The following is a 12,099-nucleotide window of genomic DNA, read 5'->3' on the forward strand; positions in this document are numbered from 1 at the left end:
AATCCATATTATTGAGTCTTAGAACTCTACTGTGAGATTTTTTTTTTTATGGTTCTGAAAATTTGTTCTTTATTTTGATATAAAAATATAAATCTTTAGCCTATAAAGAATGTTATTTGTTTTCATATTGTTGTAAAGCAAACTTATAGGAACATCTGCTATCAGTTCAAAAGATGCCACACTTTAGAAAAAAAGTCACTGCTACTTGGATTCAACAAACATCAGGGTAGAGGAACAAATATCTCTGTCTCCTGATTTTTCCATAATTTTACTAAATCATCACTAGGGAAGCTAGTAGTGGGGATGTTACAAAATTATGCCAGAATTTGGTAATGATGGTGAAACCGGCCATTCAAGTCCAGCTAGGTCATGACCTTGTACAAATGCTCTACTTGATACACTACAGGCCGGGCTGGTGATAGATTTGAGTTATAACGTATAGATTCCTTTCAGTTACAGTTGCAAAGGAAGTCTTTACATTCTTGAAGTAAGCTAGGAAGCAGGCTGCTGATCTGGATTTGCTCAGATGGAAGACACTTGACAGGAGTCCAGTTGACAGGCTGTTGAAATCACCAGGCCTGTGCTTGTCAGGTAGTTTCAGGCAGCTGATCGGGACACCATCTCCAGATCTTTGAGTGATACATTCGATGTCCTCATGGTAAAGTTGTGGCCATGGCTGCATTAGCTCTGGCTATTGTCTTTTTTTTTTTTTTTTTTTCTTTGATTTTAATATCATTCTTTACCAGCTGTAGCAGCCACTGCTTGGTAAAACTTTGCCACAAAGTCTGGCTCACTGACCTCCAGCTGCCTGACAAATTCATTGCGTTCCTGCTCAGCCCAACCTCGAAACCACTGATCCCAAAGATGTAGCTGGCACTCAAAGATACAAGGTGGTCAGTTTGCCCCAGACACACTAAGCTGCTCCAGGCTTTCCAGCAATGGCTGTAATTTTCCCGGTACTGCCTTAGCTACCAGGTCCCAAAGGAAACGTTCATGCTGAGGACCTGACCAGCTGGCAAACCAGTGAAGAATACACTTCATCTCCTGGGAAGTGATGTAAGACATTGGGGGAGGAGAAGAGTTAGAAATATTGTTTGGTACTGGGGGTAAGGGAGAAGGGAAGGATAGCGGCGTTGAAGTGGAAGATGATTCCAGTGGCATCCTCCCCTTTTCTCTCACAGGGCACCCGGAGACCGTCACAACAGGGTTTAGACTCCAACTATCGCCGCCGCTTCCATGTTTCCTGAAAACCCTAAGTTGGGCCAACCCCGAAATTTTTTTTTTAATTAAAAACTTTTATGCCCTTAAAAACACTCTTAAAATTTTCAGGAAAAGGCATTCTATATGTGTTCCTTATTCTTACACAGTATAAAAATTTTAGGCAACTGAGTTTCCTCTTATAGGAAAAACTCACCTAACAGCCTTGTTTAGTAAACTGCAGGTGAATATGTTTTATGCTACAATCTATATACTTTTTAATTAAGTCAGTTTGTAACTCAGTCAGCAAGTATTGTGAGATGTCTACTAAGGAAATGGGCAGTAGGTAAGACCAAAGGTAGATAAAGATAAAAGGGAGTGTTTATTAGCACAAAGATGATAGTCTCTTGCAGGCGAAAGGTATGGAAAAATGATTACAAGGTTACAAACCTATGAGAGCTGATGTCCATCTTAGGAACAAAGAGCTGCAGACCCACCTGTGCGTCTCACCTGAGTATGTGAACAGAATGGAGGTGTGAGAAACATATGGTTATCCAGGGTGGGTTTTAATGGGCCTTTAGATAGTATCATAGCCAACTAATGTTTATTCAACTTCTCTCTTAAGGAGAATTTCCGTTGATACATGTTGAAAATCTCTTTTCCTTTTTTTCCTACTATGTATCAAAGCCATTATGATGACCACAGATGAGCCTTTATGGTCACTCACAGAAGAAAACTGTTTCACTTCTGGCATTGCATGACACTTCTTATCTTTGCTGCCTAATAAGCAAGAGTGAAAGCTCTGTAATGAGACTGAAGGAGAAGCAAGACCATCCCCACCAGGTAGAGAGGAAGCAGCAGCCCTGCTGGGGTAGCTGCGACATTAGAAAGCATTCATCCACCCATAGAAGCCATACGCCAAGGGTCTCCTGGAATAAGGATTTGTACAGGCTTCAAAACTAAGATCAACCCACTTAACTATTTCAGTGCTGTCACTATAGAAATTTCCAGATTAAAGCATACAAATATTTTTAAAGAGAAGTCCTTTGCAAGAATTGGCTAATATTTGGAGGGATCTCCCTGAAAGCTTTGTTGGTAAAGAATCTGCATGCAATGCAAGAAACCCCAGTTCAATTCCTCAGTCAGAAGATACACTGGAGAAGGGATAGGCTACCCACTCCAATATTCCTGGGTTTTCCTTGTGGCTCAGCTGGTAAAGAATCTGCCTGCAATTCAGGAGACCTGGGTTCAATCCCTGGGTTGGGAAGATCCCCTGGAGAAGGGAAAGTGATAACTCCAGTATTCTGACCTGGAGAATGCCATGGACTGTGTAGTCTGTGGGGTTGCAAAGAGTTGGACACGACTGAGGAAATTTCACTTCACTTCACTTTGTTTTTATGGCACATAAATGTCTCTTTCACTGAATTATAAGTAGGTGACTTTTAATCTTCTTCCTTCAATGTCAAGTTTTTACTTCATACAATCATTTCATATCCATTGGGAAAAAATGACTATTTGGACAGAGACTAAACAAGTGATAGACTTAAAATATATATTGGTAATTAAATTTACTGATTATACATAGCAAGTTTGTCTCATCATACTTCTTTCAGTTACTTACTTATTGAAAATCACTTGACCGGTTACACCTTTTGAGACCTCACAATAGAATCACTGATTATGATGTTTGCCAAATGGGCCATTGCACCTTAACCTGGAGGTGAAGGTGACTTGGGTCTGCAGACGTGAGGGGGCACAGGGCTGGGCCTCTGCTGAGCCTCTGGGCAGCTCAGCAGCCTGGGTTGGCGCCTGCAGCACATCTGGGTGAAAGAAGTCAGGTCACCTTCTTAGATGTGCTGTCTGTGAAACTCCCAGCTCCAGCTGAAAACATCTGTGGTTTTTTAAGTTGCAAGCTCCCTCTGTGCTATCAAACTTGTTCATCTGTTAGTTTTCTGCTCTTTATTTTGAAGTGGATATTCAGTAAATACCTGTCAGCAGAGAGGCACAATTTGTCACTTCTATCTCGTAACATCTATATCAACAACGTGTCAATCCCATTAACAGCCCTGTTGATCCCACATCCGTGATCCTGTTGTCCAGATATGAGAAGATGTTGTTAATGAGACCAAAACAGTGTGTGTGATTCTTCCAGAGAATGAATGGAGATGCTAGTTTGACCTCGACTCTCTCAAAAAATGTCCTGTTTGAACTAAAGTGGAGACAAATATGGGGTTGAGAATGAATTGGTAAAATTACAGCTCCAGTGCCATTAAAACAAAAACAAACTCGTTTTTAGTAAATGTACTGGATTCATTATTTTGGTAGACTCTATTTCAGGAGATTCATTATTTCATCCCCACATCCATTTTGGTGACTGAAGCTGATTTGAAAGTTTATTTCACCCGATTTTATAAGTTTTCCAACATGTTATGTGGCATTTTTTCTCTCTTCTCTACTGGCCCAAAGAGTTTTTGTTCTTTTTCTGAATAACCCAGGGTTTTTCATTAAATATTCTAGCATAATCAGCATTTCCTGCACTCCTTTCACACATATTCACACACATATTTTTGGCTAATTCATAATTTAGGATGATTTGTAATTCTCCCAGACATTGCAATAATTCACCTAGTGCTGTGCTTGCTGTGTGCATGCTTAGTCGTTCAGTCATGTCCAACTCTTTGTGTACTGAAAACTAAGTTAAAACATTAAATTATTCCAACTTCAGTTATGAATTTTATCGAGATGGAATTTCTTCTTAGAACATTTCTACAAATTGAAATTAATGTTAAATGAGATATTTGAATCACTTAGTAATAGTCTATAAATGCAAACCTTAGAATTAGCTGACTTGAAGTACTGGCCGTTCCCCTTTTTAGCTATACATTTGCCTAAGTCTCTTGTGCATGCTAATTCTCATAGTTGTGTCCAAAGCTTTGCGATCCCATGGACCATAGCCTACCAGGCTCCTCTGTTCAGGAAGTTTTCCAGGCAAGAGCACTGGTGTGGGGTGTCATTTCCTACTCCAGAGGATCTTCCTGACCCTGGGATTGAATCTCAGTCTCTTTCGTCTGCTGCATTGGCAGGCAGATTCTTTACCGCTAGTGCCATTCGGGAAGTCTTAAGGAAAAGACGTCATTTGTAAACCAGGTGCACGGTTGGCGCTCACCTCCCTGGGATATGAACATTAAAGACATTTGAGTTAGGATCAGCGTATAGGTGACTATCACAGAACACTAGATAAAGCCTGAAAAAAAATGGCAGCTGTAGTCATAACGAGAGCCGTAGAGACAGGAGAAGTAGGGGTCTTGCCAATTTACTTCTAAAGTCCAGATGAACATTGAGGAGGGACCAGTGTGGTGGTCGGTGAGGATGCAACACTGAATAAGGCTACCAAGGAGAAATGACGAGTAAGCAGAGAGTGATGTGAGGCTGAACCTGAAACAACTCCCACAGCTGAGAGAAAAGTGAAGGAAGAGGACCCAGAATCAAAAAACACCAAGAACAAGACATAAGTCCAGGAGGAAGGAATGGTGAACCTTGCCAGATTCTGAAGGGAGTTACAGTAACAACCCTGGAAAAGTGTGGAATGGGCTGGAAAAGTATATATACATCCTCCAAATTGTGAGGGTGAAACCCAAATGATAATGGACTTAAGAAAAAAAAAAACTAAAATAGAGGCAGTAAAAATAATATATCTTGAGATGTTTCATGGTAAAAGAGAAAGCAAAGATAGATATGAGTATTGGGAGGTTTGGAGATGAGCTACTATGTGACTAAAGTCTTACTGAAACACACCTTTGAGTGGGTCTTCCTGACTATCTCATGGGGACAGAGCTGAGAAGTTGTGACAAACATGACCTACACAGCCTGAACCATCAACTACCTGGCTTCCTACAGAAACAGTTTACTGGCCTTTACTCTAAGTGGTCCTGGAAATATTGACTTCGGAACTCATAGAAAGAAACGTGTTCTTCCTTGATCATATGTATTTTAAGATAAAATACTTATGCAGATTTATTATTTTATTTGTGTAGCTACTCACTCTCCCTTCTTGACTAATTAGCATCTAAAAGCTGTGAAGAATACACTCTGTACTCTGATAACATATTTTTAGTGTCTCACAAAACAACAAAAACTAATGTTATTCCTTCAACTGTATAAAAATAAATGTAATTTGAAAGTAAAAGAACTTTCATCAAAATATACTTAAAAAAAAAACCTTATGAAGGTACAATGGCTTCTCTTACCTCCTATCATTTGGAGTTTCTTTTTAGAGTATTGACAAATGACTGAATTTAAGTCATGTATGATAAATCACAATTAATCAGTAAGTATGTTTAATCACTTCTATATTGATTTTTAACATTGAGTTATTCAATAAATTATCATTCAGACAGGTAAAAAACTATTTTAAAATGTATTTTTCATGCAGATGTGTATAATGTGTTGAGCATATAAATCAACAAACTTGGTTCTGTAAACACCATCTTGGTGAGTTACAGTTTCTATGGTGTCCAATAAAAACATATGCCAAATTCAATTCCATTTAATTGCAAATTTCTAAGGATGTGTTGGAACATATTGGATTCTAGAAATGCTAAAAAAAAAAATACTTATTGGCTCCAGGCACAAACATTAGCTATTTCTTAAATCTTTTAGCAAGTGAAAAATAATATCTGACCTCTCAAATAATTGCACAAGAAGCAAAATTGAATGTGCTGTTAAAAATCTTAATGGTGTATGTGCCTCAGATGCCAAATACTGAAATTTCTATTTGATGAGTATGCAATGAAGATTATAATAATGGAGCAAAATAATTAAGAATGAAGCATACATATGGCTTCCATGCTTTTAATGAGGCTTTTAGTCCTTGCAAAGACTAAACCTGTAGCATTACTCTCATTGAGAAAGTTTTCTTTTTTTATTACTGTCCTTCAGACAGTCTGGATGTTCTCTATAAAAAAGGAGAGTCATATATTTCCAAAGTGAAATGGGTGCAAGTGATTTGCAAGTGTATATATATATGTGTATATATATATATATATATATATATATATATATATATATATATACACACATACACACAGGCAAATGTAACCCCCATGCCCAAAGTTTAGAATGTTTTGAATCTCTAGGTAGAACAGAGATATTTGGATATTTGGAAACAATTAAGCATCTTAAGTGGGCTTCCCTGGTGGCGCAGATGGTAAAGAATCTGCCTGCAATGAGGAAGACCCATTCAATCCCTGGGTTGGGAAGATCCCCTGGAGAAGGAAATGGTAACCCTCTCCAGTACTCTTGCCTGGAAAATACCATGGACAGAGAAGCCTGATGGGCTACAGTCCATGGGATCACAAACAGTCAGACACGACTGAGCAACTAACACTCTCTTTTCTTTCTAAGCATGTAAAGTAAACTTCCTTAACATCTTACTCAAACTCTTCCAGAAAATTGCAGATGAAGGTAAGCTTCCAAACTCATTCTATGAGGCCACCATCACCCTAATCCCAAAACCAGACAAAGATGCCACAAAAAAAGAAAACTACAGGCCAATATTACTGATGAACATAGATGCAAAAATCCTTAACCAAATTCTAGCAAACAGAATCCAACAACATATTAAAAAAATCATACACCATGACCAAGTGGGCTTTATCCCAGGAATGCAAGGATTCTTTAACATCCGCAAATCAATCAATGTAATACACCACATTAACAAATTGAAAGATAAAAACCATATGATTATCTCAATAGATGCAGAGAAAGCCTTTGACAAAATTCAACACTCATTTATGATTAAAACTCTCCAAAAAGCAGGAATAGAAGGAACATACCTCAACATAATAAAAGCTATATATGACAAACCCACAGCAAGCATCACCCTCAATGGTGAAAAATTGAAGGCATTTCCCCTGAAATCAGGAACAAGACAAGGGTGCCCACTCTCACCACTACTATTCAACATAGTGTTGGAAGTTCTGGCCACAGCAATCAGAGCAGAAAAAGAAGTAAAAGGAATCCAGATAGGAAAAGAAGAAGTAAAACTCTCACTGTTTGCAGATGACATGATCCTCTACATAGAAAACCCTAAAGACTCTACCAGAAAATTACTAGAGCTAATCAATGAATATAGTAAAGTTGCAGGATATAAAATTAACACACAGAAATCCCTTGCATTCCTATATACTAACAATGAAAAAACAGACAGAGAAATTAAGGAAACAATACCATTCACCATTGCAACAAAAAGAATAAAATACTTAGGAGTATATCTACCTAAAGAAACAAAGGACCTATACATAGAAAACTATAAAACACTGATGAAAGAAATCAAAGAGGACACAAACAGATGGAGAAACATACCGTGTTCATGGATTGGAAGAATTAATATTGTCAAAATGGCTATTCTACCCAAAGCAGTCTATAGATTCAATGCAATCCCTATCAAGCTACCAACGGTATTTTTCACAGAACTAGACCAAAGAATTTCACAATTTGTATGGAAATACAAAAAACCTCGAATAGCCAAAGTAATCTTGAGAAAGAAGAATGGAGCTGGAGGAATCAACCTGCCTGACTTCAGACTCTACTACAAAGCCACAGTCATCAAGACAGTATGGTACTGGCACAAAGACAGAAATATAGATCAATGGAACAGAATAGAAAGCCCAGAGATAAATCCACGAACCTATGGACACCTTATCTTTGACAAAGGAGGCAAGGATATACAATGGAAAAAAGACAACCTCTTTAACAAGTGGTGCTGGGAAAACTGGTCAACCACCTGTAAAAGAATGAAACTAGAACACTTTCTAACACCATACACAAAAATAAACTCAAAATGGATTAAAGATCTAAATGTAAGACCAGAAACTATAAAACTCCTAGAGGAGAACATAGGCAAAACACTCTCCGACATAAATCAAAGCAAGATCCTCTATGACCCACCTCCCAGAATATTGGAAATAAAAGCAAAACTAAACAAATGGGACCCTATGAAACTTAAAAGCTTTTGCACTACAAAGGAAACTATAAGTAAGGTGAAAAGACAGCCCTCAGATTGGGAGAAAATAATAGCAAATGAAGAAACAGACAAAGGATTAATCTCAAAAATATACAAGCAACTCCTGCAGCTCAATTCCAGAAAAATAAATGACCCAATCAAAAAATGGGCCAAAGAACTAAACAGACATTTCTCCAAAGAAGACATACAGATGGCTAACACACACATGAAAAGATGCTCAACATCACTCATTATCAGAGAAATGCAAATCAAAACCACAATGAGGTACCATTACACACCAGTCAGGATGGCTGCTATCCAAAAGTCTACAAGCAATAAATGCTGGAGAGGGTGTGGAGAAAAGGGAACCCTCTTACACTGTTGGTGGGAATGCAAACTAGTACAGCCGCTATGGAAAACAGTGTGGAGATTTCTTAAAAAACTGGAAATAGAACTGCCATATGACCCAGCAATCCCACTTCTGGGCATACACACTGAGGAAACCAGATCTGAAAGAGACATGTGCACCCCAATGTTCATCGCAGCACTGTTTATAATAGCCAGGACATGGAAGCAACCTAGATGCCCATCAGCAGATGAATGGATAAGGAAGCTGTGGTACATATACACCATGGAATATTACTCAGCCATTAAAAAGAATTCATTTGAACCAGTCCTAATGAGATGGATGAAGCTGGAGCCCCTTATACAGAGTGAAGTAAGCCAGAAAGATAAAGAACATTACAGCATACTGACACATGTATATGGAATTTAGAAAGGTGATAACGATAACCCTATATGCAGAACAGAAAAAGAGACACAGAAATACAGAACAGGCTTTTGAACTCTGTGGGAGAAGGTGAGGGTGGGATATTTCAAAAGAACAGCATGTGTACTATCTATGGTGAAACAGATCACCAGCCCAGGTGGGATGCACGAGACAAGTGCTCCGGCCTGGTGCACTGGGAAGACCCAGAGGAATCGGGTGGAGAGGGAGGTGGGAGGGGGGATCGGGATTGGGAATACATGTAAATCTATTGCTGATTCATATCAATGTATGACAAAACCCACTGGAAAAAAAATAATAATAATAATAAATAATAATAATAAAAAAAAATAAACCTAAAAAAAAAGTATTTTTAAAAATTATTTTTGAAATGTAATCTACACTTTAGCCAAAATCACTCTTCAAATTATTGATTCTCCAGTAGACTATACAGTATTTTTTAAATTGACCTAAAAATCAAAAGTTTATCTATTTGTGTATTTTGTAATGCAGTTAAATGTACCACTATTTTTAAAAACTTCATAAAAAGAATTCATTTGAATCAGTTCTAATGAGATGGATGAAACTGGAGCCCATTATACAGAGTGAAGTAAGCCAGAAAGTTAAAGACCAATACAGTATACCAACGCATATATATGGAATTTAAAAAGATGGTAACAATAACCCTATATGCAAAACAGAAAAAGAAACACAGATGTACAGAACAGACTTTTAGACTCTGTGGGAGAAGGTGAGGGTGGGATGTTCTGAGAGAACAGCATTGAAACAAGTATACTATCAAGGGTGAAACAGATCACCAGCCCAGGTTGGATGCATGAGACAAGTGCTCAGGGCTGGTGCACTGGGAAGACCCAGAGGGATGGGATAGAGAGGGAGGCGGGAGCGGGGGATCGGGATGGGGAACACATGTAAATCCATGGCTGATTCATGTCAGTGTATGGCCAAAACCACTACAATATTGTAAAGTAATTAGCATCCAACTAATAAAAATAAATGGAAAAAAAAAGAAAAAGAAAAGCCCATGCACAGCAACGAAGACCAAGTGTAGTCAACAATAAATAAATAAATAAAAACTTAAAAATATAAAATAAATAAATAAATGTACTACTATTATCTTCATCAAGCTCTTTAGAAGTCCTGTTTTTCCAATTTTACATCAATATATTTTTTATAGATTTATCAGAATTCCCGGCATCTAGCAAACTTGTTAAGAATTTTAAATGATCAAATATGACTTGGCTTTCATTGATATATCTGCCCCTGGAAACACGAGAAAAACTGTCCTGGGTGATAACACAGAATTTTTTTTTTTCCTTTGGAACTTGGAAAAGGTCTTAAGAGGTAAGTGTCTGATGTATCTGAGCTGCCGATCATGTTTCCATGTCCTGGTTGCAGGAACATATTAACTCTTGTTCAGAGACCTTCTCAAGGGCACAGAACTTCTGGCTCATCTATGGCATCTGCATCAAGGACAAGCCAGCCTCAAGCAAGACATTTGCTACTCAGGCTATGTTGTTCTTGGGAATGTGAATCTCCAAAGCAGATACTTAGGAAGGTTTGTTATTGTTGTTGTCGCTCTGAGCAACCTCATGGACTGCATGCAGCACAACAGGCTTCCCTGCAGTTCGCTATCTCCCAGAGTTTGCACAAACTCATGTCCATTGAGTCAGTAATGCCATTCAACCATCTCATCTGTCACTCCCTTCTCCTCCTGCCGTCCATCTTTCCCAGCATCAGGGTATTTTCCAATGAGTCGACTCTTTGCATCAGGTGGCCAAAGTATTGGAGCTTCAGCTTCAGCATCAGTCCTTCCGGTGAACATTCAGGGTTGATTTCCTTTAGGATTGACTGGTTTGACCTTCTTGCAACCCAAGAGACTACAAGTCTTATTCTTACTGAATAAGAAAAAGAGAATCTCTGGGCTTTGTCAGTAGCTTGATTAAGAGGGTCCAGGCTGAGTGGGTGCAGGTCCTCTGAGCCAGGCAGGCTAAGACAGCATGAACCCAGGTCCATAGTCATTAGCCCACCACCCAGGCCAGTTCATGGGCAAGAAAGCCTAGAATTCAGTAAAAGCTTAAAAACAGAAAAGGGACTGTGCTAGAAGGAAAGAATGTTGGTGTGCTCTTCTCACACATTCCCTCATAAGCACCCAGAGAGGGGACTTCAGACGGGCCTGTCCCCCATCGGGACTGATGGACACAGGGGAGACTCCTGACGGCTGAGTCCAGGCGGGGCTCAGAGAGAGCAGAGCACTGAGTGTGCTTCCCAAAAGGCAAATATGGAAACCTCATGGCGGGACCCACTTGAGCACCCCAGACAGGAGGCCAGGAGACCCCAAGCTGCCAAATCTAGGCTGAGTTCTGGGTTATGTTCTTCCCCCAGAAAGTCTCTCCTGATCAGACTACGACCAGCTGTCTGCTGGGAAGCCTGAGAAGGGTTGTTTCCACTTCTCTTGGAGATCCATCAAAGTACCAAGAACACCACTGTAAAACTGACAGAGCCTTTCCTCCTGACACCCTCTTATCCTTAGTTTCATCTCAGTGGAATATCTTTATTTCCCACTATTAAAATTAATCATTCCCCCTGTGTGTCCATCATCTCAGTGACCTTCTTGCTAATATGCCCATCCACTCCCAATTCCAGGCCTTCCTTTGCTGTCTCCCCCAACCCCCATTATGCTCCCAAGGATCAGCAAACATTCAGTGGTCTCGTAAACCTTACAAACAGAAACAGATGAAAGCTTGTTTAACCTGTTTTCTCCTCCTAAATTTGAAGGGATTTTTCATTTCTCTATTGCAATCATAAAGCAAACGGTCTACACCCATCGCTTCTGGCTCCTCACCAATGACTCAATTTTTTATGTCAAAACTATGTTCTTTCTTACACTCTTACTTTGTTCAACTCACGGATTTGGGGATTAACATATACAAACAACTGCACATAAAATAATCAACAAGGACCTACTATTTAACACAATAAACTCTGTTCAACATTGTGTAATAACCTAATGGGAAAAGAACTTGAAAAAAGACTAGATACATATATATGTATAACTGAATCACTGAGCTCTACACCTGAAATTAACTCAACAATGCAAATCAACTATACTCCT

General features: G+C 39.0%; 1 pseudogene; it reads right to left on the reverse strand.

Annotated features, from left to right (window-relative positions):
- Nucleotides 1-730: 730 nt before the first annotated feature.
- On the reverse strand, nt 731-1,247 carry LOC133042283 (uncharacterized protein C14orf119 homolog; annotated as a pseudogene).
- Between the last annotated feature and the right edge of the window lie 10,852 nt (nt 1,248-12,099).

The sequence above is a fragment of the Dama dama genome, chromosome 21 (genome assembly GCF_033118175.1).
Source record: "Dama dama isolate Ldn47 chromosome 21, ASM3311817v1, whole genome shotgun sequence".
NCBI classification, from domain to species: domain Eukaryota; kingdom Metazoa; phylum Chordata; class Mammalia; order Artiodactyla; family Cervidae; genus Dama; species Dama dama.